This window comes from Mustela nigripes, chromosome 1, assembly GCF_022355385.1.
Source record: "Mustela nigripes isolate SB6536 chromosome 1, MUSNIG.SB6536, whole genome shotgun sequence".
In the NCBI taxonomy this organism is placed as follows: Eukaryota; Metazoa; Chordata; class Mammalia; order Carnivora; family Mustelidae; genus Mustela; species Mustela nigripes.
Window position 1 is genome coordinate 129,590,483 of NC_081557.1, and position 19,529 is coordinate 129,610,011.

The 19,529-nt window shown below is 35.9% G+C and overlaps 1 protein-coding gene and 1 non-coding gene across 5 annotated transcripts in view; both read right to left on the reverse strand.

The window, feature by feature from the left end:
* LRBA (LPS responsive beige-like anchor protein) overlaps positions 1–19,529 on the reverse strand; it is a 729,505-nt gene that overhangs the window by 698,199 nt on the left and 11,777 nt on the right. The window lies entirely within an intron of this gene.
* On the reverse strand, positions 9,241–9,381 carry LOC132008926 (U4 spliceosomal RNA). The gene has a single exon (XR_009401753.1). It is a non-coding gene; the product is annotated as a U4 spliceosomal RNA (small nuclear RNA).

Sequence of the window (19,529 nt, forward strand, 5' to 3'; positions counted from 1 at the left end):
CCTTCCTCTCTCTCTGCCCGCCTCTCTGCCTACTTGTGATCTCTCACTGTCAAATAAATAAATAAAATATTTTAAGAAATAAATAAATAAATAAATAATAAAATAAAATAAAATGGTTAAGACACTAAATTTTATGTTAAATATATTTTACCACAATAAAAAATTTGAGGGAGAATAGTTGATAACCCAACATCAAGAGGTAATAGAAATCAGATTAAAGAATTGAAAATCTAACAATTTCCAAATATTCAGCAAAAATTATACTACCTAATCAGTAGCTCTCAAGAGTATCATTAGGTTATCAAAAGAATCTAACAAATATTCAAGCTAATAAGTGAGTTCTTTCAAATATAGTTCAATTATTTTGTTTTTATATCCAGTGTTCAACACAGTGGGATTAGATGCCTGCTGGGCACTAAGGAGACAGCAATGGAGGGAGTAAGAGTTAGGTATCTACTCTGCCAAGGAAGGAAAGAGCTAGCCACCTTTGGTGATGAACTCTATGTTGAGCTTAGGCTACCATGCTGGCTTGGAATCAAGCCATCATAGCTGACACTGGGCAAAGAGAACAGAGAATGCCAAGGAGTGAAGCCTTGACCTAGGACACCTCATCCCCAAATGTTTGGTTGAAGCACCTGTTCCTAAAGGGCTGCTGGCACACAATCCTTTACCTCTGCTCAATTCTACACAGAAAGATATTTCTTATGGTTATATTTCATACTAATTTTGGAAAGTTGGGGACTCCTAAAACAAGTATTTCATGTAAAGAATGCCTTTAAAATCTTTTGAGAAACATCAGTATACTTTGCCCCAAAAGATGGAATAAGTAATTATGATTCTAGAGGTGGAATTAAAAAATCAGTAAGGAAGAGTAGTATAGTAGTGAGTCTCTAAGATGGTTCCCAATAATCTTCATTCCCTGGTATTCATGCCCTTGTATATTCTCCAGAATTCATACAAACTACTTGTGGGAACAGAAAATGGTACAACCCATTTGAAAACAGACTCTTAAAATTAACACATACCTACCCTATAAACCAGCCATCCCACTCCTAGGTATTTATCTAAGAAAAATGAAACTTTGTGTCCAAAGATTCGTATACAAATGTTCACTGCAGCTTTATTTGTAATGGCCAAAAAATGGAAACAACCCAGACAACAAGTATATGGATTAAAAAAATGTATGACATATCCACACAAAAGAATATTACTCAGCAATTTAAAGAACGAAATTTTGAAACAAAAATGGATATATCTCGAAATAATTATGCTAAATGAAACGAGACCAGAAAAAAAAATACTGTGTGATTCTATTTGTACATATAAAGTTTATACAAAACTCTAGAAAATGCAAACTAACCTCATTCTTGTGTATAAAAGTAAACAGGAACTATTTAAGTAACAGTAGAGCATAGATATTCTTTCAAACAAAATACATATTTGACTATCCACTGGTTCTACTTTACTTTTTCCCCTCTAAATTTGCTTGTTTTACTCACTTCTAATTTTCAGGAACAGAAATTTTTGCATTCTTACTGTCTAATATATCCGCAGCACTAAAAATGCAAGCATATGGCTGATGCTCAATAATCACCACTTTAAAAATTCCTCTGCTAATCTTACTCCCTTTTCTCCGTCCCAATGTGTGATATGCCTACCTGCAGTTCTCTCCCTTAATGTTACCCTCAAGCCCTCATTTCTCTCTCTCTCTCTCCCACAAACATTTTTATTTCCTAAACTTTGTCTTTTAATGATTAATGAAATAATAATAAAGGGACCACTGTTGTTTCTTTTCTTTTTTTTTTTTTAAGATTTTATTCCTTTATTTGTCAGGGAGAAGGAGCACAAGCAGGGGGAGCGGCAGGCAGAGGGAGAAGCAGACTGCTCACTGAGCAGGGAGGCCAATGCAGGACTCGAAACCAGGACCCTGGAATCATGACCTGAGCGGAAGGCAGACACTTTACCGACTGAGCCACCCAGGCATCCCTGTAGTTTCACTTAAAGATACAACCATATGTGCAGAGCCTTATCTTCTAGATGATAAGTAATTAAGGATAGTGACTTCCTCTAAAACCAGTCACATATTGTATTAGTATATATTTTATATTATTATATACATATTTAGTGTCTGTGTGTACAATTCTGTATCTGATTGGTACCAGACCAATCTGACACCAGACGATCTGATACCAAACAAAAATCCAATTTCCAAACATTAAGTCGTACTTACTTAATGTAAATTACACAGAGAAATGCTACAACTGGAATCATGTTACCTAATTTGGTAAACATTACCTTATCTACACACATGAATGGATCAAATAATTAAGGGAGGGGAGTAGACTTACAAAAAAGATTATGATACATGTAGCCAATTTAAAACAAGTGAGAATTTGTGGGGAAAAATGAAATTCCACAATCTAGAATCATGCCTCCACATGAATTGTGGCTCTGCTTCTTAGCTGCGTTTTGGGACACATACAATGTGGCTAGTTAGGAAAACAACTCTGCAATTTGAAGACTGAAGGCATATAAAGTGCTTAAAACTCTATCTCCCAAGTGTTCAATAAATATTAGCAATTACTGAATTTTATAAATATAAGAATTTATAATGTAAGAAATGAGCTTCATTTAAATAATTTATCAATTACATACCTAGAAATAAAAATTTTTCAAGCTTGCATTAACTGTTTGTCAAAAACATACACGAAAAAAATTATAAGACCTAAATATTTCTACCATAAACTTAAATAAGAGATTATAAAATAAGATTTTAATTACTCAGTGCATCTAAAATAATGTGAAATGTTAGTATAATTTAATTTGAGTACAACTGTATTATAACAAAAAATCAAGAATTTATATTAGTGTCACCTAAAAATCTAGTTATCCTTCAGCAAGATACACATTTACACCAGTTTTTTGGCAAATCAAATTTATGTTTTCTGATATGAAATCAGGAAGTGATTACTTACTTTTTTAAAAATTACAATTTTGCTAGGATCAATAGAAGTATGTATAAATGGTTTCCCAAAAAAATTACCAAGAAATCTGCACCAAAATTTGCATTAACACAAAAGACTAAACTTAGTCAAAATTTAAGAAATATACACACTTCATGAAAATGAAAACTATGTTTGTAACATATGAATAGCTATGTATTTGCATGGGCCTTATCCAAGTGCAGGGACACTTCAAAACCCAAGACCATAAAATCTAAACAGAACTAAGCAAAGTAAATCAGTGTCAAAACAAGAATCCTCCAGGTTTTAACATCAAAGTATATATGTTGAATTACAAAAAGGCACCTTCTCTAAGCTGAGAAACTGCCAAATCGTACCCCATCTAAGAGGAGTAACCGTAAAAAGGTATCTCTTTTTGTCTTACACCAAGACACAGGTCTGGATTTCAACCATCACTAACAATCCTTTGGCCAGGGACAACCTGCAGAGCTTTACTTAAAATCCCCAAATAAAGAGGGCAGCTGCTGTGGACTAAATGTTTGTGTCCCCTCAAAATTCTTATGTTGAAGCCCAATCCCCAATGTAATGCTATCTGAAAGTGAAGCCTTTGGAAGGTAAGTAGGGCTGGAGTAAATAATGAAGGTAGAGTCCTCATGATGGGATAAATGCCCTTAGAAGAGAAAAACCTCTTTCTCTACCAAGTGGCATTGTAGAAGAGGGCTACTACATTCTCTATGGAACTTTCAATTTTAAAAGGTGCTTTACCTACATTATCTCATCTGATACTCACACAGTGCTATAGGTCACTCAAACAGGTTTATTATCACTAATTACAAATAAGGAGATTGAGTTTGAGAGTGATAAAGTGATTAGGACAAGGTCATGTCTAAAACCGGTACTCTCAGATCACAGCCAGTTGAGCGTCCAGCTTCAGGTCATGATCTCAGGATCCTGAGGTAGTCCCACATCGGGCTCCACCAGTGTGCAATCAGATTGGGACTCTCTCTGCCCCTGCCTCCTGCATAGGGGCACTCACACTCTCTCCCTCCAAGATAAATAAATCTTTAAAAAAAGAAAAAAAAAGTTCTTTATCTACTGTATAATTTTTTTTAATAAAATGCACTAATATCAACTATTTGAAGTTCTGTTAACTGGTTGACACAAAAATATTCTATTAAGCAACAGTCCCTAATAATTTTGTGTAGCAATTTCGTATGCCATAATAAGCAAACTGTAGGCATGTGGGAATATTCTCCCCAGGACACTCATCCAGATGATGGCTCTTCTTATTCTCATTTTGTTGCTGGATTCTCAAAGAATGGCTGATGGGTAAGAATTTGAGACTAGTTACCACCTCAACACTCAAAATACTTACTTGAAAAGAAAATAGTATGTAGTCATGCCCATCTCTCCACCAAAAATATTCCTGAAATGTTTTCATTCATGCATGCATTCATTTATTCACTTAACAAATAATTTACTTAGACCCTATTAGGCTATGCTCTTTCCAACCTCTGGAGAAGATATAATGCAAGTCACAAACCTCACTTCCCATACTACTCAATGACATAACTGAAAGGCAGCTTAAACTCTCCTGAACCAAGACAATGTACCAAAGAGAACCATACTAGAGCCTGCAATAAAACTAGCTAATTATATTCAACCTGTTAAAATCCAGCAAGAGGGAAAAATGAACAACATATAAGAATATTTTTACAACCTAAATAATGTAATAGGATTTGCTATTATATCTAATATTCCAAACTAAACAGGCAATTTCTCCAAAACTGAATCCGGAAGAAAGAGAAAATTAGAAGAAACCAATTAGCAGCAGTAACTGAATCAGTAATCAAAAAACCCCCAACAAACAAAAGTCGAGGATGAGATGTGTTCACAGGTGACCAAACATTTAAAGAACAGATTATACCTAGTCTTCTCAAACTAGTCAAAAAAAAAAAAAAAAAAAAAAATAGAAGAGGAAGGAAAACTTCTAAATTCATTCTATCAGGCCAGTACTACCCTGATACCAAAATCAAAAAAAGACACTACAAACACAGAGAACTACAGGTCACCATAGATGTAAAAACCCTCAACAAAATACTAGCAAACTGAATCCAACAATACATTAAAATAAAAATAATTCACCAGAGCCAAGTGGAATTTATTCCCAGAATGCAAGGGTGATTCAATATTCACAAATCAATCAACATGATACATCATACTCACAAGATAAAGGATAAAAACTATACGATCATTTCAACAAACACAGGAAAGCATTTGACAAAGTACAACATCCACTCATGATAAAAAACTTCAACAAAGTTGGTGTAGAGGGAACATACCTCAACATACTAACGGCCATATATGAAAAACCCACAACCAACATCATACTCAATAGGTAAAAACAGCGCTTTTCTCATCGGGTCAGGAACAAGACAAGGATGTCCACACTAACTGCCCTTTTTTTTTTTTTTTTTAAGATTTATTTATCTGAGAGAGAGTGGGAGAGCAAAGAGAGAGAGAGAGAAATCACAAGGGTGCCAAGAAGGGAGAAGCAGATTCCTGCTGAGCAGACGCTCTGATGTGGGTCTCCATCCCAGGACTGTGAGATCATGACCTAAGCCAAAGGCAGACGCTTAACGACCGAGCCACCCAGGCAACCCCCTCTCACTGATTTTATTCAACATAGTACAGGATGTCCTACCCGCAGCAATCAGACAGCAAAAAGAAATAAAAGGCATCCAAATTAGTAAGGAAGAAGTAAAACTTCCACTATTTGCAGATGACATGATAATATATATAGAAAACCCTAAAGATTCCACCAAAAAATTACCAGAGCTGACTAACAAACTCAGTAAGGTCGCAGGATACAAAATCAATGTACAGAAATCTACTGCACTTCTATATACTAATAATGAAGCAGCAGAAAGAGAAACTAAGAAAGCATCCCATTTACAATTTGCACCAAAAGAAATAAAATACGTAGGAATAAATTTAACTAAGAAGGTGAAAGACCTGTACTCCAAGAACTATAAAACACTGATAATGGGGCGCCTGGGTGGCTCAGCAGGATGAGCATCCACCTCTTGATATCAGCTCAGGTCATGATCTTGGGGTCCTGGGATAGAGCCCTGCATCGGGCTTGTGCTCAGTGGGGAATCAGCTTGAGGATTCTCTACTTCTCCCTCTGCCACGCCCCCTTCTCACATACTTACATGCACATGTGCTCTGTTTCTGTCTAAAAATGATTTTAAAAACTATAAAACACTAATAAAAGAAATTAAAGATGACACAAAGAAATGAAAAGATATTCCATGCTCATGGAATGGAGGAACAAATGTTAAAATGTCCATACTACCCAAATCAATTTACAGATTTAATGCAATCCCTATCAAAATACCAACAGCATTTTTCACGAAGCTAGAACTAACATAAATTTTGTATGGAACCACAAAAGACCCTGAACAGCCAAAACAATCAGAAAGTATCAAAGCTGAAAGTATCACAATTCCAGATTTCGAGTTATATTACAAAGTTGTAGTAATTGGGGCACCTGGGTGGCTCAGTCATTAAGCGTCTGCCTTCAGCTCAGGTCATGACCCCAGGGTCCTGGAAGGGAGCCCCATATCCGGATCCCTGCTGAGGGAAGCCTGCTTCTCCCTCTCCCACTCCCCCTGCTTGTGTTCCCTCCCTCATTGTGTCCCTGTCAAATAAGTAAATAAAATCTAAAAAAAAAAAAAAAAAAAAAGCTATAATAATTAAAATAGTATAGTACTACCACAAAAACAGACACACAGATCAATGGAATATGACAGAAAGCCCAGAAACAAGCCCATGATTGTATGGTTAATTATCTTCATCAAACCAGGCAAGAATATGCGATGGGGAAAAGTCTCTTCAACAATGGTGTCAGGAAAACTGAAGAGCAAAAGAATGAAACTGGACCACCTTCCTATACCAAACACAAAAATAAACTCAAAATGGAAAACTTGTTATGGAATAAAATGTGAGGCATGAAACCATAAAAACCCTAGAAGAGTGTACACGCAGTAATTTCTCTGATATCAGCCATGGCAACTTCTTTCTAGGTATGTTCCCTGAGGCAAGGGAAGCAACAGCAAGAATAAACTACTGGGACTATATCAAAATGAAAAACTTTTGCACAGCAAAGAAAACAATCAACAAAACTAAAAAACAACTTGCAGGGCGCCTGGGTGGCTCAGTGGGTTGGGCCGCTGCCTTCGGCTCAGGTCATGATCTCAGAGTCCTGGGATCGAGTCCCGCATCGGGCTCTCTGCTCGGCGGAGAGCCTGCTTTCCTCTCTCTCTCTGCCTGCCTCTCTATCTACTTGTGATTTCTCTCTGTCAAATAAATAAATAAAATCTTTAAAAAAAAAAAAACAAACAAACAAACAAAAAAAAAACAACTTGCAAAATGGGAGAAGATATTTGCAAATGTGCTAAATAGTTAGTATCCAAAATACACAAAGAACATAGACAACTCAACACCAAAAAACAAAAACCCAATTAAAAAATGGACATTTCAATATATTATATGTTTATAAAAAATAAAAAAATTTAAAAAACAAAAAATGGACATTTCTCCAAAGACAATACATGGGGGGCCAACAGACACAAAAAAATGCTCAACATCACTCATCATCAGGGAAACAGAAATCAAAACTACAGTAAGACACCATCTCACAACTGTCAGAATGGCTAAAGTCAAAACCACAAGAAGCAAGTATTGGCAAAGACGTGGAGAAAAAAGCACTGTTGGTGGGAACGCAAACTGGTATAGGTGCTGTGGAAAACAGTATGAAGTTCCTCAAAAAATTAAAAACAGAACTACTGTGGGGTGCCTGGCTGGTTCATTCAGAGCATGCAGCTCTGCCCCTCCCCCCCAAAATAAATAAACCATTTTTAAAATGTTAAGATTAAAAAAATTAATAAAAAATGTAAAATAAAAGATATCAAGGGAAACATTTCACTATTTCAAATTTACTTCAAAAGTAATTATAAACGCAATGAGAAATGCAAATGTTTTGTATCATTATTTTCACTAATAGAAAGCAAAACGCAGCTCTAAAAGAAATTCCGAAATCATGTATGAAAAGGTGAACATAAAAAACACCCATTAACGTTTCATATTTAGAAATATGATTTTTTACCACCTCTATCAAAATTTGACTCAAACTCTCAGGACTAAAATTTGTTTTATATACTCACAGCCTCCACACAAATCAATTTTACCAATTTTTAGGACAATTTTGGTAAATACATGTGTGTGTACATATATAGTACATGTGTATAGCTGGCTAGTAGCATGGCAGAAATGAAATTTCTATAAGATTTGGTATGTCGGAGCTAGGAAAAAATTCACAAGTATCTACAGATTGAGAATAATTACAGGTTTTCAAACACATTGTATTTTTGTCTTTTTTTTCCCTTGAATACTGTCATTGAATAATTTTACAAGCATCTTCTAACTTGTAGAGCTTTCTAAAAATTGTATTTCTCTAATTTTGTCTTTTGTGTATTAGTACAGTGGTGGGGTTTATTTCCTTCAACTATCCTACTGCCTTCCTTTTTTCCCTTCCCTTCTTTCTTCCTCCTTTCTGTGGTTGTAAATACCAGTTAACTCCTTTGTGATCCCAGGCAAGAAAATTTACCTCTCTGATTCTCAATTTTCTTTTATGTAAAATAGGGTTGATTCTATCTCATAGAGTTTGTTATATATTAAAACACCAAGAGGCACTCAATGCTAGTTCTCTTGGTTTTTTCTCCCCACAACCCACCTTTCTGGTGTTTAAAATCTGACCTAGTGCAATCAATAAAAATAAAAAGATCATGAAATATTCCAAATTTACACACTAAAGCATGAGAGAATGCATATGTACCTATCAACCAACCAGCTTCAAACATTATCAACATTCTTTCACAAGTCATTTTAACTAATAACATATGGCTTCTATACGTTTGTTCTCTTTGACTCTCTACGATTTGTTCTTTAGAATTGAAATACTTTAAGGTTACCAAACCTTAGGAAGTAATTTTCTAGGAACTTAAAGTCTGCTGCCAAAAATTATATGGAATTAAGGAGATAGTATCCATGATACATTCAATGTCATAGTACTATACTCAAGAACAGGATCCAATGTGTGTTGTATCATTCTTTTTTGAGAGCAGTGTCATTTTGCTTGTCTCCTAGAATGCTTGTGGATTTTAAATGGTGTTAGAATCACCATGTACTTATACATGGGGTCTGATTTTATTTTTTTAGAGGTAAAAGTCTAATAATCTGATTTAAGATTAACAGATACAGACTTAGGCTTGATATAATAGGACAGTTTTCAATAAGCAATATTCGCGCCTCGGATAAACCTTCATTGGCTACAATACTGCCACTGTGCAAAGCTTTCACAGTTTTCAATTAGTGAATTTGTTGAATGGACTTTTGTCCTATTTGGTACAGATTCACATGCATACTCCTATAAGGATCTTATCGTCATAACCCTGAAGACATTATCACAATTTCTCTAATATTTGTATTGCTATAATTTTAACTCTTGTCATTATGGGGGGGGGTGGGGGGTGGGGGATACTCTTAATTGCAAATCATTGTCCATCACAGTCCCAAAAGCCTCAAATCACTGGTAAGTTGTATCTGAAAATGCCAACTCATTGGTATGGATGAGGAAAACCCATCCTCTATAAATGTGAAGACATGAAAACTTGGTATGGAATAAAATTTTAAGAGTATTTTTGTCTGAAGCAACTCAAATTTTGACTTGAATGAGCACATTTTCAGCTAGCTTATCTGCTCTGTGGCCCCACAGGGTATATTATTAGCTGACTGGTACATTCTATTTTTTTTTCTATAGTTTAGAGGAAGGTGGAAATTTCCACCAAGACTCTTTATCTCTCCCTCTACCTCATTCTCCTTCATTCCCTTGGGCTGCTGCTTCTTTTCCTTGCAATCTGTATTTTGTTCTTTTTGAACTGGAAGTTTCCTTGGCATTCTACCTCAAGTTTAAAAGCCTCTGAAGTATTACTCAGGAAAAATGAAAACATGTCCACACAAAGACCTCTATGCAAATGTTCTAGGGCAGTTTTATTCATTGGCCAACAGAAACCTCTTCGTGACTGAATGAACAAACTGTGGTACATCCATACAATAGAATATGATGCAGCAATAAAAAGAAACAAACTATTAATATATGCAAGAACAAGGAGTAATCTCAAATGCAGTAAATTACATATAAGAAGCTAGTCACAAAAGGATACCTAGTGTATGATTCCATTTCTACTGACATTCAAAAAAAGACAGAATGATAGGGACAGAAATTAGATCACTGGCTGCCAAAGGCTGAGAATGAGGGAGGACTAACTACAAAGGTGTACAAGGGAACTTTTTGAAGGTGATAGCCTACATCCCAATCATGATGATGGCTACAAGACTATATACGTCAAATTGTACAACTAATAGGGATGAATTTTACTCTACAGATATACATAAATAAACATGACTTTTAAAAAAATGATAAAAGTATAATCTCTGCCTTCAAGTTCATGGTCTAGCAGGATAAATATATAAAAACATAATATAAAAGAATGAGGTAAATGCTATAATAGGTTATAACCAAAGATCTGTGGTGAGACGGAGGAAGAGTGAAGTCTTAGAAGGAGCTAATGGGTGCTTAGAAAACACAGTATATAAATTATGTGTAAAAGTAAAGTGTAAGCATGACTACGGCAAGCAGAGAAGGAAGAAAAGCACCCAAGAAGAGAGAACAGCTGACAGAAAAGCACAGAAGTTATAGAGGCAGGACCTATTAAAAGAGAAAGCTCAATATACAGAGTGGCCCTGACAACAGAGGAAAAAGTCTAGGAAGGGAGCGGCCTCATAAACCACACTATGGAATAGTATGGCAGAGGAAAATGACAGTTTTAAAGGTGTTAACAATAATCCTTTCAAGAGATATTTGGGGTCAGAATTAAGAAGTAGACTATCTGGTGACAGACTGGTTGTGAGAATGAGGAAGAAAGACAAACCAAGATTAAAATGATATCATTGAAATGAAGAATGCAAAAGAAAACAGGGTGTGTGTGTGTGTGTGTGTGTGTGTGTGTGTGTGTGTGTTTTAAGAGTTATCTATCTTAGAGAAAGGAAGAAAGAGGGAGGGAGGGAAAAAAGAACTCACAAGTCGGGGGGTGAGGGGCAGAGAGGGAAGGAATCTCAAGCACACTCCGCATTGAGTGCGGAGCCTGACCCAGGGCTCAATCTTAAAACCATGAGATCATGACCTGCACCAAAAACCAATCAGAGGCTTAACAGACTAAGCCAACTGAGATTTGAATTTCAGTTGGGGGGAAATCATCTGACTTCTGTTTTCCTATCTACTAATTAACTTATGTGTATCCCTTCTCTAACTAAAACAGAGCTTATAATAAATTACATATTTTAACTACTTTATAAAATAACTGTAAGAAATAAACGCAACCTAGCATAATCTCACCAAAATCTTTAAGATGTCTTAAAGACAGCAGATAGAAAGAATGAAAGAAATGAAAATAGGAGCAGAAAAACTTACTAGCTTTAAATATTGTATGAGCTTCTTAATTTACGTACTAGATTCCAAACTTTACTTGAAAATTATTTGAAATCTACAACACATTTTCTAAAAAAAAATAATGGGATATAAAGCAGAGCTGAACTCTAGAATTACACAAGTTTTATATCAACCTGCTCATCCCACCTCACCACAACCACCAAAGCACTGCAGTTAGGACAACAGGCTACTCTAAAGTTAGACTACTTGGAGTTCAATTTCTACCTCCTCTATTTTGTGTGACTTTGGGCAAGTTAACTGTACAAGTCTTAGACTCCTCACTTTTAAAAAACAGGTGATAGGGGTGCCTGCCTGGCTCATCCAGTAGAGTATGTGACTTCTGATCCAGGATTCTGAGTTCAAGCCCCACGCTGGGTATAAAGATTACTTAAAAATAACGTCTTGAAGAAAAAAAAAAAATTAAAGATGCTAATATTACTTACTTCAAAGAATTACTACAAGTATTAGGAAAGATAATCAATTTAAAGCACTTAGCACATTCGTTCATCTAACATGTATTTATTGAGCACCAACTATGTGCCAGGCCCTAATACTAAGCACTGGCAATAAAGCAGTAAACAAAAAAGAAAGTCACTACTCTCAGGGATCTTATGTTCTTATATAAGAAGAAACATAATAAATAAAATATCTAAAGAAAATAAATAATATAAAAATAAAGTAGGATACAAAAAAAAAAACACACACAAAAGTAGGATACAGAAGGTAAAGAGTGACGGAGGGGGGTACTAGTTTGCAGGAGGAAAGTTCCTCTAATGAGACATCTGAAAGAGATTTCTTAAGTAAATGAAGGACAGAGTCATACAGATAAACGGAGAAAGAAATCAGATCCATTTCTGGCAATATAGAAAACTTACAAAATCCAGAAAAATATTCATGATTCAGAATTGCTTAAAATGGTGAATATTCAACAACAAACAAAAAGGTTATTTTTGTTTTGTTCTGTTTTGTTTTTCATAAGTGGTTGAGCTGAAGAGAAAGCAAGAAAAATCCTTAGAGCTAGGAAACAATAAAGTTTCAGTGAGCACTGAGGCTTGCCCTGAGAGCATCCACCAATCTATAGTGATTAACGAATTGGATCTAAAGGAGCTGCTTGAGGGAAAAGGATAAAAAGCTAGGAGGCCTAAGTAAGGTAGGAAATCTGAAGACCACCACTCTCTCCGTGGGTGAATAGGCAGAAATGCTCAGCACAGAACATGGTGGAGATATTTGCCTATCTCAACCCAGGCAGAAGAGAAAAAAAGTATCACCTATCACTCCAGTTTGAGGACAGATCAAGTGTCAGATCTAACAAAACTCAAACTTAAAATTTAGTTTTGAAAGATTCTGAGTTAGAAAAGACTAGAGGGGTGCCTGGGTAGCTTAGTCAATAGAGCAGCTGACTCTTGATTTTGGCTCAGGTCATGATATCAGGGTCCTGGGATCAAGCCCCACAACAGGCTCCCCACTCAGCAGGGAATATGCTTGATCTCCCTCTCCCTCCGTCCCTCCCCCTGTTCATGCCCTACTCCTCACCCATCCCCTTCTTTCTCCATCTCTCAAGTGACTAAATAAATCTTTAAAAAAAAAAAAAAAGACAATGACACTAGACCATGAGGGCACGTGGCTGGCTCAGTCGGAGGAGCATGGGACTCTTAATGTCGCAGTTGAGAGTTCAAGTCCCACAGTGAGTATGGAGATTCCATGCTTAAAAATAAAATCTTAAAAAAGAAAAAAAGAGACCAGAGCATGACAGAAGCAAATATCAATTCTGCCAAGAAGCGTACACTTTAAACCCAGATCTTAAACTATCCCCACAAATAAAGTCCATAGAATATAAGCTCAAATTTTTTTAAAATCACAAAATAATGAAGAAACAGCCCCCAACAAGTCAGCAAAACAAATCTTACAGAAACAGAACCCCCAAACAACAACCAAAAAAAAAAAAAAAAGATCAGATATGAAATACTGAAATGTTCAAATAAGATATCAAAAATAGGAAGGGGAGGGGGGCAGCACCTGGGTGGCTCAGTTGGTTAAGCATCTGCCCTCAACTCAGGTCACAATCCCAGGTCCCTGGGACTGAGCCCTGCATTGGGCTCCCTTGCTCAGTGTGGAGGCTGCTCTCTCCCCCTCCCCTGCTCATGCTCTCTCTCACTCTCTCTCTCTCAAATAAATAAAATCTTAAAAAAAAAAAAATAGGATTCAGGAAGAAACTATAAAAAATGATTATGAAAGAATGAAACATTTCAAGATTTGAAATTTATAATTTATATATCATTTATTGATATTTATAATATAATTAGATATTTGAGAGATCTTTCTAGGCAGAGAGAAAAACTAGAGCAGGGGGGCTAGTGCCTCCAGAACTGAATAAGCAAGGAGGCAGAGTGGAAAGAAATGAGGACAAAGGGTAATACTCACTAGGTCACACAAGTACTCAATAAATACTAGCTACTATTATCCCATAATTTCTATTGGAAAAATGTGGATTATAATCATTTCTTCTTTCCCACTTCAGTATCAAATACAGCAGCCAGAGACCAGCTCCAGAAAACTCTAACAGGGTTCAGAAGGGAATCAAAAAATAAATGAAGTGGAAACAGTCCTAAGTAGTAGTTCCAGCATCAAGGAAGAAATCTGGGTCTTGGTGAGCAAGACAGAGAAAAAGGAAAACTATCTCTAAGTGATTCAGAAGAGGAGTATCTGGAGGCAACAATGATCAAAAAGAACAAAAGGATCCAGTTGAAACTGCCACGGGCGGGGGCATTTCAAATTTGGATAATAATTAGGAATCAGAACATCCTTTCAAGATTCAAAAATTTCACAAGTGGGGTGCATGAATGGCTCAGGTATTGGGCATCTGCCTTTGATTCAGGTCATGATCCCAGGGTCCTGAGATCGAGCCCTACCTTGCACTCCCTGCTTAGTGGAAAGCCTGGTTCTCCTTCTCTCACTCCCCCTGCCTCTCTGTCAGATCAATAAATAAAATCTTTAAAATATTAAAAAAAAAAATTTCCACAAGTGAAGTTAACATTTACATTCTATAGCAGTGGAAATTTAGAGTAAATAAACCTCTCAAAGGTATGCCAAATTTTTCCATTTTAACTTTAATGCTCAACTTCTTCTAAATCTTTTCAAGAGACAGCAATAAGCAGCAAAACTAAAATTTAAATTTTTCTTTTCTTTCATATTGGCTGTCTGGCTAAGGCATTAACAAAACCATGAACAAAACCCAAGTAATGCAGGTTAAGAATAATATTCATAAATCACGAATTAGCTATATGATCAATCCCTAATATAGAGAGTTGGTAATTTCATTTTTCTCTGGTCATCAAAGAAAATTGATTGGTGTATATCTTAAACATGTATAAATTATCATGCACCCTCTGACACACAGGAAACTGTGTGATTAAAAAATCAAATAAAGCATGCAGTGTTTTGTTTTTTGTTTTTTGTTTTTTTAAGATTTTATTTATTTATTTGACAGACAGAGATCACAAGTAGGCAGAGAGGCAGGCAGAGAGAGAGAGAGAGAGAGAGAGGGAAGCAGGCTTCCTGCGGAGCAGGGAGCCCGATGCGGGGCTCGATCCCAGGACCCTGAGATCATGACCTGAGCCAAAGGCAGCAGCCCAAACCACTGAGCAACCCAGGCGCCTCTAAAGCATGCAGTGTTAAATCAATGAAGTTTTAAGGTAATTCATTTTCTCAAAGCTTATCACTCTTATTGTTTCTGATTATCATAAACTAATTTTTCAATTATTACAGTTCTTGAGAAACTTAGTTAAGTGATCATTTTCTACAATTCTAATACAAGCCTCCAACTTATATTAACAGTCACCTAGTACAACACAGTGTAGAAGATTCAGGCTCAAACAACCTGGGTCTAAAACCGATCTTACATCTTTAATTTCCCCAATCCTGTTTTCTCATTATAAAACAAGTTTAATAAAGTACTATGTCAAGTAGCTGTTTTGTAAATTAAATGAGATAATCCTTATAAAACACTTACGTTGGCTAAATTTAATCAACACTCAGTCACACACCCTGACTTACAGCCAGATTCAGCTTTATTATAACTGGGTCACAGGACAAAAGATTAATTTCAATCTTCCCTCCTAAAGCCCACTTGAATAATTTGATGGGAACTTTTCATGCACAATGCATTTAACCTACAGAATATAAAATCAGTGTCTAACAATATAAACTAAAAAAATATTTAGACAATATACTATGCTGAATTTAAAACTTGGCTAAACTGAGTCATTGTTTTTAAATGTCTCACTTAAAGTAAATAAAGTAAACAAATGAACAGAACAGTCTCTACTGTTCTGAAACAACACTCCTAAAAAATTAGCTCATGATCCAGGATTACTAACACCTTTGTAAACAACCCCCCTTGGAGATTATAGAACTTAACTAATAAAGAACAGAAGCAGTGTATATGAATAACTAAAGATATAAAAGAACCAAGACAAAAGAAAAAAATAGAAGATTCTATTTTTTTAAAAGTACAAATTTGAAGAACTTCTAAAAATACACTCACTAAAAAGAAAAACTCATAATAGGTGAGACAAAAAATTAGATAGAAATGAAGAAACCAGAAGAAAGACACTATCACAAGACAGACTGAAAACATGAAAGATTAAGAGACATGCAGGATAGAATGGAAAAAAACTAACATGTCATGTATTAGGAGTTCCAAAATACAAATAAACTAAATAGGGCACCTGTCGGTTAAGCAGCTGCCTTTGGCTCAGGTCATCATCCTGTGGTCCTGGGATCAAACCTAGAATTGGGCTCCCAGCTCAACAGGAGTCTGCTTTTCCTTTTCCCTCTCACCCTCCCTCCTGCTTGTGCTCTCACTCTCTCTCAAATAAATTTTAAAAATCTTCCTTTAAAAAAAAAAATAGATAATATGAAGAAAAGCCATTATTTGTGAGAATCTCCCAGAAAAACACAAATTCTCAAATTTAGGAAGCACAATCACCAATAGATAAGTTATGGTGAAACTATTAGAACCCTAAAACCAAAGAAAAAAGTCTTTAAAAACAACCACAAAAACAGATTAGCTGTAAAGTTACGCAATTAAGACTACAACAGGGACAACTTCAATAAGAGACTAAAATGGAGAACAGAACACAATCTTGAAAATATTAAAATTATTGTCATCTAGAATTCTGCATCCAGCTAAACTATATTCAAGAACAAGGGAAATACGAGGAAATTTCTACCCAAATAATGAGTTTACCACTCAAAGACCCTCACTAAAAGAACTACTGGGCACCTGGGTGCCTCACTCCGTTAAGCATCAAACTCTTGATTTCAGCTCAGGTCATGATCTGAAGGTTGTAAAGATCAAGCCCCACATCAGACTATGTGTTGGGCCTGGAGCCTGCTTAAGATTCTCTCTCCCTCTTCCTCTGCCCCTCTGCCCCTCAAAAAATTAAAAAAAAAAAAAAAACTACAAAGGGACACACTTCAGAAATAGAACCAAGAAACAGAGTGAGATGCAGGACATACGTATGAGCCAACCACTCAGTAAACATCAGTAAATCTCAGAACTATGAAGAATATAATCTTCCTGTTCTCTAATATTCAGTGTCTCTGCCTGCAAGAAGTTTCATCCTATGAAACTCAAGCATGGCCATATGATTTCCCTCGATCAATGAAATATGTCATGTCACTTGAGAGCCTTAACTTTCAAGCCTCAAAGTTCAATATTGCACAAAGTTTGATGAAGGTAATGGAAAGATATAAGCCAAGATCCAGATTACTTATCTGTCATATTAAGGTACTTGGCCTTTACCCAGAAAAGAATGAAAAACTATAGAAAGATTTTGAAAGGAAAAATCAAATGATCAGATTTTAACTTTACATAAAATACTCCAGGAGCTGGGGCAGATATTTACAAGAAGAGACTAGAGAAGCAGGAACCAGCAAGTAAACTAATGCAACTATACAGGAAAAAAAGTGACAAGTACTGAACTAGTGCAGTATACTGAAGATGTAGAAGAGAGAAAGATACACAGAAATATTCAGCATTCCAGATCATATTCTAAACACCAACATTTAAATTAATTACCCAGAATTATCACAGAAGAAACCAAATCACAGCCAAGGTACTGTTAAATATCACTAAAAATCTGAAGTGCAAATTCAGTTTTGGGTTTTTTTTTTTAAGATTTTTTTAAAGTAATCTCTACATCCAACATGGGTCTCAAACCTACGACCCCAAGATTAAGAGTCACATGCACCACCAACTGAATAAGCCAAGCACCCCTAACTTTGGTTCTATCAAAAAAAGTCAGAATAGAAATGTACTGGCAAAACAATAAAGAACATTAAAATTTCATCCAAATGGTGGCGCCTGGGTGGCCCAATAGGTTGGACCTCTGCCTTCCGCTTCCATCGTGATTTCAGGGTCCTGGGATCGGGCCCTGCGTTGGGCTCTCCGATTGGTGGGAAGCCTGCTTCCCCCTCTCTCTGCCTGGCTCTCTGCTTATTTGTGATCTCTCTCTGTCAAATAAATAAATAAAATCTTTAAAAAAAAAAATTTATCCACATGGCATCCTTCCCTCTCTCCACCTCCCCTGCCACCCTGCCACCCGATTCCAGGTAGGGTTCTAATAGGGTCAGAAATTAAGTACCACATTGTAGTTCACTTACATACCACCATTAGATTATTCTCCTACAAGTTTTAGATGGGTAAAAGGAGAGAAGATAAAGAATTCTTAGTAAAAGATATATGACAGACATCATCACCACCTCCTAATAATTTAATCAATGTAGTCAATATATAAAGGTCACAAAGATGACTAATTTTCAACAGACACAGGAGTAAGAATGGGGTATACTTGTAAAGTATCAGAAAATAAATCTAATTAACTGAAGGACAGATGCATAGTTAGAGAAATAGGGTACCTAGAGGCCAAAGAATTGACACTTTAAACTCCATGAGGGCGAAGTCCATACCTCTCTTATTCATTGTTTTATTCCCAGCACCCTCCTGACACCATGCCTGGTATACCATGTCTGCTACACAAATATTATCTGAATGAATGAATGAACTGATCTGATTAAAAACAGATACATGTTTCATAGAAGAAAGCAATTTCATTTTTTTAAAGCATAAAAGAGATAGATCTAGTCAAAATAGCAACATGTAAAATTATGTTCATAGTTAATTGTCTTCTTAAATAAATGTCTTATTTGAAAATTTAAAAGCTAAACCCTAGTTAAATGTATACTTAATTTATAGGAAGAAAGGATAATCTTGTCCCATAAATTTGAGTATATGATGCTTTATTAAGTAAATCATGAAAACAAATCAACTTCAAGGAAAGGTCAGATAAACATCAGAAGCCTATGAATACATCCTGACAAATAACTAAAGACAAAAACTAGTATTACCTTCTGCAACTGATAAACAAAAGCATTATCCTTTCCTACTAATGTATTCACAGTGATCAGTATATAGTCACAAAAAAAATTATTTAAGTCCCACTCTCTTGGGGAACCTGGCTGGTTCTTGATCTCAAGAGTTCACAGCCCACGTTGGGGTAGTTTACTTAAAAAATAATTTAAAAAAAAAATCAAAAAAATTTTTAAGGGGCGCCTGGGTGGCTCAGTGGGTTGAGCCACTGCCTTCGGCTCAGGTCATGGTCTCGGAGTCCTGGGATCGAGTCCCGCATCGGGCTCTCTGCTCAGCGGAGAGCTTGCTTCCCTCTCTCTCTCTCTGCCTGCCTCTCCATCTACTTGTGATTTCTCTCTGTCAAATAAATAAATAAAATCTTTAAAAAAAAAAAATTTTTTTTAAACCTACTTTCTGATAGGATCAATATACAAGGCCATTTAAATGCTGGAAGGTAGGCTCTTATTTTTTTTGTTAAAGATTTATTTATTTATTTATTTATTTGACAGATAAAGATCACAAGTAGACAGAGAGGCAGAGAGAG